At 45.5% G+C, this 12,396-nt stretch overlaps 1 protein-coding gene across 1 annotated transcript in view; it reads right to left on the bottom strand.

The window, feature by feature from the left end:
- Positions 1–11,260, bottom strand: part of PACSIN1 (protein kinase C and casein kinase substrate in neurons 1) — a 114,892-nt gene extending 103,632 nt beyond the window's left edge. Inside the window, exon 1 of the mRNA XM_063453024.1 lies at positions 11,035–11,260. The gene's annotated coding sequence lies outside the window, so the exon portion shown is untranslated. The remainder of the gene's footprint in view (positions 1–11,034) is intronic.
- Between the last annotated feature and the right edge of the window lie 1,136 nt (positions 11,261–12,396).

Raw genomic sequence — 12,396 nt, 5'->3', positions numbered from 1 at the left:
CCCAGTTACTCTCTTCTTCAGACCCATACTCTCTCTTTCACCCTCTTAATCAATCATCCACCTATTGTCCACCATTTTCTCCTCTAGTTACTCCCTGGTACAGCCCACTATCCTGCTCCAGTGACTTCATGCTGCAACCCCCATATCCTGCCCCAGTTACTCCCTGCTTCAGCCATATAACCCCATCAGCTCACTCTTCTACTCCAGTTACCCCCTGGTCTAACAATCCTATCCCAGTTACTCTCTTCTTCTGACCCATGCTCCCTCTTTCACCACCATAATCCAATCATCCACCTATTCTGTCCCAGTTACTCCACATGTCTCCCCTTAACCTTTATCAGCTCTGTTTGTTTTGGGGTTAATAAGAATGGGAGGTTTTTGATGAGGGGAGGCCTTGGAGGGGCACAGGGGTCTAAAGGCTAGCCTATGAGTTCCGCACTACTACTAGGGTGTACCCAAGGCCCTTTGAAATCCATAGGGCATCTCTTCTGTGCCCCAAAAGTGGAGCTTAGCCAAAAGTTATGGATCTGCCTATACTGTGATGTCTCACCAATGTCATCTACAGGAACTTCCTTTGTCCAGCAATGTAGGGGTTTTCTGTGACAGAGGTCTGGCCCTGTTCTACTCAATCAGATTTGTTTTGACTTCTTCCACAGTTATCGGTGTAAATATATTAAGATATTTATTTAATTGCAACTGTAACTGTGGTCCTGTTAGGGACAGTGTAGGACAGTGTTAATTTCTAATTTCGTCAACTAACTATTTTTGTCACATTTAGTCATCTAAAATTTTGGAGATTTAGTCTACTAAAACTAGACTAAAACTGAAGTGAATAAAGCATTTTCTAGAGCAAGAACCCTAATACAAGCTATAGATCCAATAATTAAAACGCCACCAATATTTAAATGGGAGAAAGATCTAAGAGTGCATATAGACAATGAAGAATGGAATACAACATTGGATAGCATCTCATCTTATGTTCATTGTCTAAATCTGTTGGAAATACAATATAAGATTGCCGACAGATGGTATTGGGTCCCAACCAGAAATGCTAATATTTCCCCAACTTCTACAGATATATGCTGGAGATGTAATAGAGAGAGGGGGACATATTTGCACATCTGGTGGGAGTGCGACCAAATCAAGGGATACGGTCTGACTCTTATAAATGGCTACTAAATTTAACTAAAATCAAAATAAATTGGTCCCCAAAAGAAGTACTTCTTCATATGTATTGGCCTAAAATGTTTTAAGCTCATAAGATTTTAATAACACATACCATTTTAGCAGTTAAACTGATTATTACACAGAATTGGAAATCAACTAATATATCAAATTGGTATAAAGCAAAAAAACAGCTGATATCCCAAATACAAATGGAGAAAGAGATATGCATAAATCTCGAAAGAGACAGATAGAGGATTTAACTAAACCCATTAGATTTTACTTGTGTAGACTAGAATCTACTGGAGAGTTAGTCAACTAAAACTAGACTAAAAACTGAAATAATTCACATGACTAAAATACGACTAAAACTAAAATGGAGGGGGGCGGAGCCAACCGCGCACCAAGGCAGTCGCCATTTCCGAACGCTCAGCACGGCTGGCGCAAAAGCTCCCAAAAAGGGGCACACCTGTAACCCATCGACCTGAACCAACGACGGGCCTAGCTTCCAGGCACCCTGCTGAACACGCAGATGCCTTTTTTTCAACCGTCGGGCACGAAACGCCGGAGCAAGGGGCCTATCGCACACGTGACCAGTACCTCACCAGGGAGCTTACAACATGGCTGGAACAAAGCCCGCAGTTAATAGAGGCAGACCCCCACGCAACTTCAGGTATGGGATGGAGGTCCAACAAGCCGACCGCAAGTACCCCCACGCCTAACAGGGACATTGGCAACATGCTGCAGCACCCTCCACCCGCACAGGCCCAGGCTCCCACGGCAACCTCACCTAAGAGGTCTGACGATGAGGACTCAGTATACAGCACAGCTGAGACCACTGCAGGCACCTCGAATGCACAAGCCACTAGTGGAATAACCCCAGCGACAAAACTGGACATCCAGACCATGTTAATGGGACTCCAAAGTAACCTGCAAATAATGTGGCAAGCTGACCTGAAGGGGCTGGCAGCAGAGGTACAGACAGTGTCGGCCCGAACACAGGCCACGGAAAAAGAAGTGAAAGACCTGAGCCAAGCCCTGAACTCACTGAAAGACACGGTGGCCCAGTTGCAAACAACACAAGCTACTGTCGCCAGGCAAGTAAACATCCTTGACGATAGGGGTAGGAGGAAAAATGTCAAGATCAGGGGGGTCCCGGAGTCAGTACCATTGGAAGAATTACCCCATTTTGTAAGACGCTTGGTGGCCTCGCTCATCCCAACAAGCAGGCAAAGCATTTTACATTCAACAGCGTATATCGCATAGCTAAACCCCAAAAGGCACCCAAGTCGGCCTCACGTGACATAATCCTACGGTGCCAAACCATCACAGATAAAATAGCCCTAATAACAGCCATAAAAGGGAAAACGCCATATGACTTTGAAACTCATCAAATCACGTTCTTTCAGGACTTATGCAGAGACACACTAGCATGGCGCAAGAGTATGCAGTCCGTAACCACCACCCTGCGAACAGCGGGTTTGATGTACAGATGGGCAACCCCCAGAACGCTGTGGGTGACCAAAGGCGAACAACACTATAAAATCACCAACGAGGAAGAAGGACCGGCCTTGCTGAACACACTGGGACTTTCCAACAACGCTATCGGGGAGGACAACTTGCACCAAGAACCCATTCCCTGAAACCTGGACTGTTCAAACAAAAGACCGCCAGTTCTTGTTATTGTTCTTTAAGTTTTATATGCTTTAGGCTCCTGTCTAACGTACTATACCAAGTTATGTATAACCTGTTTACATTCAGATCCTTATCTCTTACAACGTCAGGTCGTACTTGACCCTGTGCCTTTAAGGCACCACGGCGGCAGACTGCCCCTAAACCCCCCCCCCCAATGTCTCAGGGTTAAGAGGCGTAGCAACCGCCCTGAATGGTCCATTCTTTTACTCACATAGACCTCCACTACAATCTTCGAGAACCCTGTCTCAACACGGCTCGGGCACAAATACCTTGGGTTATAGACCACTCACACATAGACGATACTCAAACCCCTAGTCCCTACCCTAGTATACACACTTACGCAACAACACGACTAAAAGGGGCAGGAGGTTTTACTTGCACCAAGCACAATCATTACTCACCACACGCTCATGTCACCGCCAGTACACACTACACACATTAACACAGCCAGGACATGCCACACATAGATGACACACAGCCAGCACGCACACCGCACATACATGACACACACAGACGACACACAGCAAGTGCACATTTGGTGAAGAATGCAACTATATATGACAGGTTCCTGTTTCCAATCCTGCTGTAAATAAGCAAATCAGCACCAGGTTCAAAAGCTACTGTTTAAAATAAAAAAAAATGAAGGTTACATATGTTTCAATGTTAAGAATGAATTTTTTTCTTATATACCTTCGGTGCAAACAAATAGCATATTGCTGGCCCTGTTAAGACAATATGTAAGCTTGCATAAACAGGCTGGAGAAGACATCAAATTATATCTGCTGTACTTAAAGCTAAAAAAAAAAAAGGCATATACCATGAAGCTCTGGTTCAAATGCCTCTTTCTCTATTATTAATCTAACAGAATGGAAATAGATTGGAAAACAAAAAGATGTCTGGATGCATTTAAACAGGTCTACATGTACATAACAGCTGATGTTACCATTAAAGCGGCACTGTCATGCCGAACTTACCTTTCCTCAATCTCTTCCTCTTCTCCGCCTCTCTCAGGATCTGTTATTCTTTTCTTCCATTCTTCTTTAGTTTTCTTTAAAATTATAAGACAAAGTAGGGACTCTTTGCCTTATGGAGGATTCCTCCGCTTGACCAGCTCTGACCAGCGGAGGAGCAAAGTGTGCTTCATTTCCGCTGGTCAGAGCAATTTTCCCATGATCCCTAGCTTTCCTCCCAGTTCCCACAATACTTCCTGTCAGTATTGCCGAAAGTCCTGTCACTTAGACAGAACGCCGGCAAAACTGCCGAATTGCATCCTAACAGAATGAGCACCGTTTCTCCATTGGTGTTAGGATGCAATTCGGTACTTTGTTCGGATCGGAATTTCATTCTAATGAATGAAACTCCGATCCTATTCATTGCTGTGGCTGCATCTTGCAGCCGCTTAGTAGATAACTCCCTAATTCCCACGGTATCAGGGAGCTATCTACTAAAAGGCTGAAAGACCTGAATTGGTCTTTCAGCCAAATGTACTAATACTAAGTAAAGATTACTTAGTATTAGTAAATAATATGCCCCTACTCGCTATACCGCGAGTAGGGGCATGTCTAGTAAGCAGTGAGCAGCCTGTGGCTGCTCACTGTAAAAAAAAACACCTAATAACACCCCCCCTGCGCGGGGGTTAAAGATGGGGGGGACCTACTGTCCTCCCCCCTGGCCCCCACCCCTGCGCGGTGGGTGGGGGCCCTAATAAAATAATAAGGGGGGGGACCTACTGTCCTCCCCCCCTGGCCCCCACCCCTGCGCTGTGGGTGGGGGCCCTAATAAAATAATAAGGGGGGGGACCTACTGTCCTCCCCCCTGGCCCCCACCCCTGCGCGGTGGGTGGGGGCCCTAGTAAAATAATAAGGGGGGGGACCTACTGTCCTCCCCCCCTGGCCCCCACCCCTGCGCTGTGGGTGGGGGCCCTAATAAAATAATAAGGGGGGGGACCTACTGTCCTCCCCCCCTGGCCCCCACCCCTGCGCTGTGGGTGGGGGCCCTAATAAAATAATAAGGGGGGGGACCTACTGTCCTCCCCCCTGGCCCCCACCCCTGCGCGGTGGGTGGGGGCCCTAGTAAAATAATAAGGGGGGGGACCTACTGTCCTCCCCCCCTGGCCCCCACCCCTGCGCTGTGGGTGGGGGCCCTAATAAAATAATAAGGGGGGGACCTACTGTCCTCCCCCCCTGGCCCCCACCCCTGCGCGGTGGGTGGGGGCCCTAGTAAAATAATAAGGGGGGGACCTACTGTCCTCCCCCCTGGCCCCCACCCCTGCGCTGTGGGTGGGGGCCCTAATAAAATAATAAGGGGGGGGACCTACTGTCCTCCCCCCCTGGCCCCCACCCCTGAGCGGTGGGTGGGGGCCCTAAATGAACCCCCCCCCCCCATTAAGGTGACTAGGGGTCCCAAGCCCCTAGTCACCCCCCCCCCCACCCAAAACATTCTATCCCCTACCTACCCCCCTCACCCTAAAAATAGTGAGGGGGGAATAAAATAACTAACCTGTAAAAAAAAAAAATTAAACTTACCATTTGACGTCTTCTTTTTTCTAAATTCTTCTTTCTTCAGCCCCCAAAAAAGCCAAATAAAAATCCATCATACCCGTCGCACTTTAAAAAAAAAAACAAAAAAAAACCGAGCGCAAAAAAAAATTAATCCATGTTCACCCATGGAGGGCACGCCGCGTACTGAGCTCCGCAGGGCGGATCAAGGCTTATATAGCCTTGCCCCGCCCTGCAATTAGGCTTAGAACACACTGATTGGTTGGTTTAAGCCAATCAGAGTGCTCTGTGTCATTTTACACAGCGTGGGAAAATTCAAAAGAACTTTCCCACGCTGTGTAAAATGACAGATCACTGTGATTGGATGGTTTTCAAGCCATCCAATCACAGTGCTCTGTGTCATTTTACAAGCGTGGGAAAATTCCAAAGAACTTTCCCACGCTTGTAAAATGACACAGAGCACTGTGATAGGATGGATTTCAAGCCATCCAATCACAGTGCTCTGTGTCATTTTACAAGCGTGGGAAAAACTTTCCCAAGCTTGTAAAATTACACACAGCACTGTGATTGGATGGCTTGAAAACCATCCTATCACAGTGCTCTGTGTCATTTTACAAGCGTGGGAAGGTTCTTTGGAATTTTCCCACGCTTGTAAAATGACACAGAGCACTCTGATTGGCTTACACCAACCAATCAGTGTGTTCTAAGCCTAATTGCAGGGCGGGGCAAGGCTATATAAGCCTTGACCCGCCCTGCGGAGCTCAGTACGCGGCGTGCCCTCCATGGGTGAACATGGATTAATTTTTTTTTTGCGCTCGTTTTTTTTTTTTTTTTTTTTAAAGTGCGACGGGTATGATGGATTTTTATTTGGCCTTTTTGGGGGCTGAAGAAAGAAGAATTTAGAAAAAAGAAGACGTCAAATGGTAAGTTTAATTATTTTTTTTACAGGTTAGTTATTTTATTCCCCCCTCACTATTTTTAGGGTGAGGGGGGTAGGTAGGGGTTAGAATGTTTTGGGGTGGGGGGGGGGGTGACTAGGGGCTTGGGACCCCTAGTCACCTTGATGGGGGGGGGTTCATTTAGGGCCCCCACCCACCGCTCAGGGGTGGGGGCCAGGGGGGAGGACAGTAGGTCCCCCCCCTTATTATTTTATTAGGGCCCCCACCCACAGCGCAGGGGTGGGGGCCAGGGGGGGAGGACAGTAGGTCCCCCCCCTTATTATTTTATTAGGGCCCCCACCCACAGCGCAGGGGTGGGGGCCAGGGGGGGAGGACAGTAGGTCCCCCCCCTTATTATTTTACTAGGGCCCCCACCCACCGCGCAGGGGTGGGGGCCAGGGGGGAGGACAGTAGGTCCCCCCCCTTATTATTTTATTAGGGCCCCCACCCACAGCGCAGGGGTGGGGGCCAGGGGGGAGGACAGTAGGTCCCCCCCCTTATTATTTTATTAGGGCCCCCACCCACAGCGCAGGGGTGGGGGCCAGGGGGGGAGGACAGTAGGTCCCCCCCCTTATTATTTTACTAGGGCCCCCACCCACCGCGCAGGGGTGGGGGCCAGGGGGGAGGACAGTAGGTCCCCCCCCCTTATTATTTTATTAGGGCCCCCACCCACAGCGCAGGGGTGGGGGCCAGGGGGGGAGGACAGTAGGTCCCCCCCCTTATTATTTTATTAGGGCCCCCACCCACAGCGCAGGGGTGGGGGCCAGGGGGGGGGAGGACAGTAGGTCCCCCCCCCTTATTGTTTTATTAGGGCCCCCACCCACCACGCAGGAGTGGGGGCCGGGGGGAGGACAGTAGGTCCCCCCCCTTATTGTTTTATTAGGGCCCCCACCCACCGCGCAGGGGTGGGGGCCAGGGGGGAGGACAGTAGGTCCCCCCCCCCTCTTATTACCATTTATGATTTTACAGTGAGCAGCCACAGGCTGCTCACTGTTTAGTGGACATGCCCCTACTCGCGGTATAGCGAGTAGGGGCATTGGGGAGATTTTAATCTCCCTTGTGCTATTATGGGGGTCATATTGACCCCCATAGAGTGAGGGGGGGACCTGGGGGGCTTATGAAGTGGTGGGGAGCACAGCTCCCCACCGCTTCTGTCTTTACATATTACAAGGAGGGAGCTGCACGTCGGTAGCTCCCTCCTTGTTGTAAACTGATCGAACAAACGAACACTGATACTCAGTGTTAGTTTGTTCGTCTGATTTTTTCTATTCATTCATTCGTCTGTCTGATGAATGAATGAATAGATGAAATTCCCGTTCGCATGTCCAGGTGTTTCACTGGGCATGTGCGGGAATCTCACAGTCTGTCTAGTGTGGGTAGATGACGTGTCCCACAGGGACTTCACCTACCCACACAAAGATGGCGGCGCCCTGAATAAAGATCGGGGCAGAAGATACAGATTTAAAAATAGGTAATCTGGGGGGCTTAGGGGCATTTGGGGGTGACTAGGGGGTCAATTGGATGTAGTGGAGGCGGGAGGGGGGTTAAAAAAAAAACGGGATTCGGCATGACAGTGCCGCTTTAAATCAAATGAAATTAATATATATATATATATATATATATATATATATAAGTCTGCAAAATACAACATAATATTGATAAATGTTGCTCAGAATAGCTGAGCAAGTGCGCTGTCTTGGCGTTATACTTGATTCTGGCCTCACATTTGAGCCTCATATCCGGTCTGTTACCAAATCCTGTAGATTCCACCTTAAAAACATAGCCCGCATCCACCCCTTTCTTACGCAAGATACTACTAAGGAGCTTGTCCATGCTCTAGTAATCTCCCGCATGGATTTTTGTAACTCTCTCCTAATAGGTCTTGCCAGAAGTCGTATTGCCCCGCTACAGCTGTAATGAATGCTGCAGCTAGACTGATTTTCCTCTCCTGTCGCTCCTCTCACACATCTCCCCTCTGTCAGTCCTTACATTGGTTTGCTGCAGGGCCGCCATCAGTAATTTTAGGGCCCCTAACAATGCTCAAGGTCTGGGCCCCCGGGGGCTTGCCTCCAATCTTGCCCCCAAATCCCGTCTCCAAACCCTGCCCACAGGATAACACAAACACAAACGCGCGTACTGATACAAAAAGGACACAGATACACACACACACAAAGATACACACATACTGACACACACACATACTAACAGACACACATACTGAAACAAACATACACACATACTGAAACAGACACATAGACATATACAGACACATACTAACATACATACACACACACAAACATACTGACAGACATACATACTGACAGACATACATACTGACATACAGACATATACATACACTTACTGACATACATACATACGTACATACTGAAATACATACATACACACAGACATACATACTGACATACATACATACTGGAATACATATACATACATATATACACATACATACAGATAGATAGATACATACATACATACACACAGACATACATACATATACATACACATACTGACATACATACATACATACACATACATAAATATATACATACAAACACATACGTACAGACATACATAATGATAGATAGATATATACACACAGACAGACAGACAGACACATATTGACACACATACAGATACAAACATACATACTCATACATACTGACATACATACACACAGACATACATACATACTGAAATACATACACATACATACAGATAAATACACATACATACAGATATATACATACATACACACAGACAGACATTCATACACACAGACAGACACATACTGACATACATACAGATACATACATACACATACATACTGACATACATACACACAGACATACATACATACTGAAATACATACACATACATACAAATAAATACATACAGATACATACATACAGACAGATCGATAGATAGATACATACATACACACACAGACAGACATACATACAGATACATACATACATACAGATAGATACATACATACACACACATACCGACATACATACAAATACATACATATAGACATACATGCATACATATACATACATACACATACTGACATACATACAGATTCATATAAACATATTGACATACACACATAGCTAATTTTTCTTACCATTTTTTGCAGGAGGGTGGCTGGGGCTGATGGAAGTCGGCGTGGCTCTCCGTCCTTGCGTCTTGTCTCTCTTCCCTCCTGCGCAGAGGGAGCTGGGAGGAAGTGACTGGCCGTTACTTCCTCCCAGCACTATTTGTGGCTGCAGTTTTTTAAAGGGGCCTGGTCATGCTATTGCACGGCTGCAGCGCTGACCGGGCCCCTGAAGATATAAGGCTAAATGCTTGGGCCACCCGATGGGCCCTATCAGCGTGCGCACCCCGGTGCAGGTGTACCGGCGGCAGTTCCGCTGCTACACCTGGGGCCCGGGCCCGTGACAACCGTCATGGTTGTCACGCCCTGATGGCGGCCCTGGCTTCCTGTATACGAGTCAATTCAAGGTACTAATCCACACCATTAAAGCATTTACCAATTCTGGTCCCTCCAATATCTCTTCACTGATCCATAGGTATGCCCCTTCTCGTTCTCTCCGCTCTGCCCATGACCTTCTCCTGACCGATGCTCAGACCCGCACGGCCAACTCAAGCTTGCAGGACTTCTCGCAGGTGGCTCCTTTCCTTTGAAGTAGCCTGCCTACGACCATCAGACTCTCCCCTAGTCTTCAATCATTTAAGAAGTGCCTCAAAACCGATCTCTTTAGGAAAGCTTATGACCTCCCAGAGTAACCTCTACCTCACGTACCTGTTTCTTGCTCTCTCCTAAAGGGCAGCACTGTATTCTCTCCTCCAGTTCTGCTTCACTCCACATTGTTTGATTGCTACCTCCTGTTCTGTGGTGTTTCACCCCCCCACATCCTATAGACTGTAAGCTCGTTTGAGCAGGGCCCTCTTCAACCTATTTTTCCTGTAAGTTTTTGTAATTGTCTCATTTATTGTTAAATCTCCCCCTTTGATGATATTGTGAAGCGCTGCGGAATATGCTGACGCTATATAAATACCAGTGATAATAATAAAGTGAAATTATTAAATATTTGCAATTTGCTGCTACAAATTAACCGAAACGTAAGACCTAAATGTGTTGACCTCCATTTGTTGGGAGAAAATAAAATAAAAACAAAACAAACAAAAAAAAACACACACACACACACATACACACTCTCTCTCTTCCAGAAATATTGACCTTATAACTTAGGCATGTTCCTCACATTAGCATCACCAATAACAATCCATGGTGATTTAAATAAATGCCTTCTGTTACTAAACAATATGGCCATATATGCAAATAACCTAAAATTATGCATACAAGTTATGCAGTGTTAAAATATTCAATGGGAGAACATATTTACAGCAAAGCGGGATCGGACTAATAATAAAGGACATGCTACAGTACAAGGACGAAAGCAGGTAGCATTGGTGTCCATTGCAAGATTTGTAAAGCTATGTGGATGTAGGCGGTCGGTAGGCGGGCAAGGTGACAGATCTTCCTAATACGGTAGGTGATGATCAGCAGCAGAGCTATGTGTCTGTTTATATGAAACACGGCAGGAACATTAAGAATCACTGTTCGGTGGTCAGTTACAAATGGTCAGCTAACAAACAAGTGTAAACAGGGAAGGGTATGGTTAGAAAAAAAGAATACAAGAAGGAGTCCTTACCTGATTATGCAGATAAACCTGTTTACATGCGATGCAAAGCCTTTAATCCTATATCGCCTACTGTCTCAGTGTATTCTTGGCAAACAGCTGGTATCATTTATTTTTTTCTGTATTTCTCTAGATATTCCCTGGGTTAACGGTCCTTCTCTGTGGTTTACAGTAGAAAATAGAATGCTCCTAACACCTCTGCAGGCAAATATTGCCACACCTCCTCTCTAACGACATTCGCTCCTCCTTCCATCGTTCGTTCTCCCCCTGTGGTCTCCATGGCAACAGAGCATCTCCGAGCAGCCAGCTGTAACTAGACGCGGATACTGCTATAATGCGACTTGCTTAACAAAACTGTGTCATTACCTAGTCCTAGAGAGTACTAGCTGACAGGCGAGGAGGGCATTGTAGGGTAGTATGCAGTCCAAATCAGAAAAAATAAAAGCACAAGTTGAAGGGGGGCAAGGAGATTTGACAAGGCACAACATTTGCAGATCTGAGTAAAACTGCTTAATTCTGGTAGGCACTGGATTAATTACATAAATATACACACACCACATAGAGATAACCTAAAGAATCCACCAACACACTGGTCAGAAATACCCGTTATATACCAAACCAATATAATAACAATTTTTTTTTGTGGATACAATTTTGGGGTGAGAATTATATACATCAGAAAATCACCCTTGGTGAAACACCAAAATGAAAGAACATACGAATATAGTGTATATAAAATGATGATGTATTCAAGCTTCATAATCTTTGATATGCTTTAAAAAAAATGCAAAAGAAAAACACATAGTGTAAAACTGTTATAAAACCGTTTAATAATTTAAAATGCAAGCACACTTACTAAGAGATAGTGTTGAGACTAGAACAGTGCAAAAACAGAACAAATGAATCCTGTGGACCCATGTCAAACAGGATTTATTAGAAACAAGAACACAAAAAAAAATATATATAACATTTCGGCATGAAACCTTAGTTATGTATAGCAGAAACATAATGTCTCAGTATATATAACTGCAAAAAAAATGCTCAAAATGGCAGACACTCCTTTAAGGGGTGTGCAGTACCCATAGTAACTGGGATAATTAAAACAGATGTGTACTATGATATAGTGAGGCAAAATTATTAGTTAGGAAAGAGAGATGTTGGATATACCCTAGATACCTTAGAGCCTAAGAGGTTATAGGGAATTTGATGTGCATTATTTATTCAAAACACCTAGTGTGTTTGTTGTTTTGCTTTAGGCCCTACTTTATTTGGATGTTAGGGTATCTTTAAGATTTTTTTAATAAATTTTTTTCTCTTTTTTCACTTTATTTAAGGGAATACATTTTGTAATTGTTTGGGGATTAATTAATCCCG

Source organism: Pelobates fuscus, chromosome 1, assembly GCF_036172605.1.
Source record: "Pelobates fuscus isolate aPelFus1 chromosome 1, aPelFus1.pri, whole genome shotgun sequence".
Classification (NCBI taxonomy): Eukaryota; Metazoa; Chordata; class Amphibia; order Anura; family Pelobatidae; genus Pelobates; species Pelobates fuscus.
This window is presented reverse-complemented; position numbering and strand designations above follow the sequence as displayed.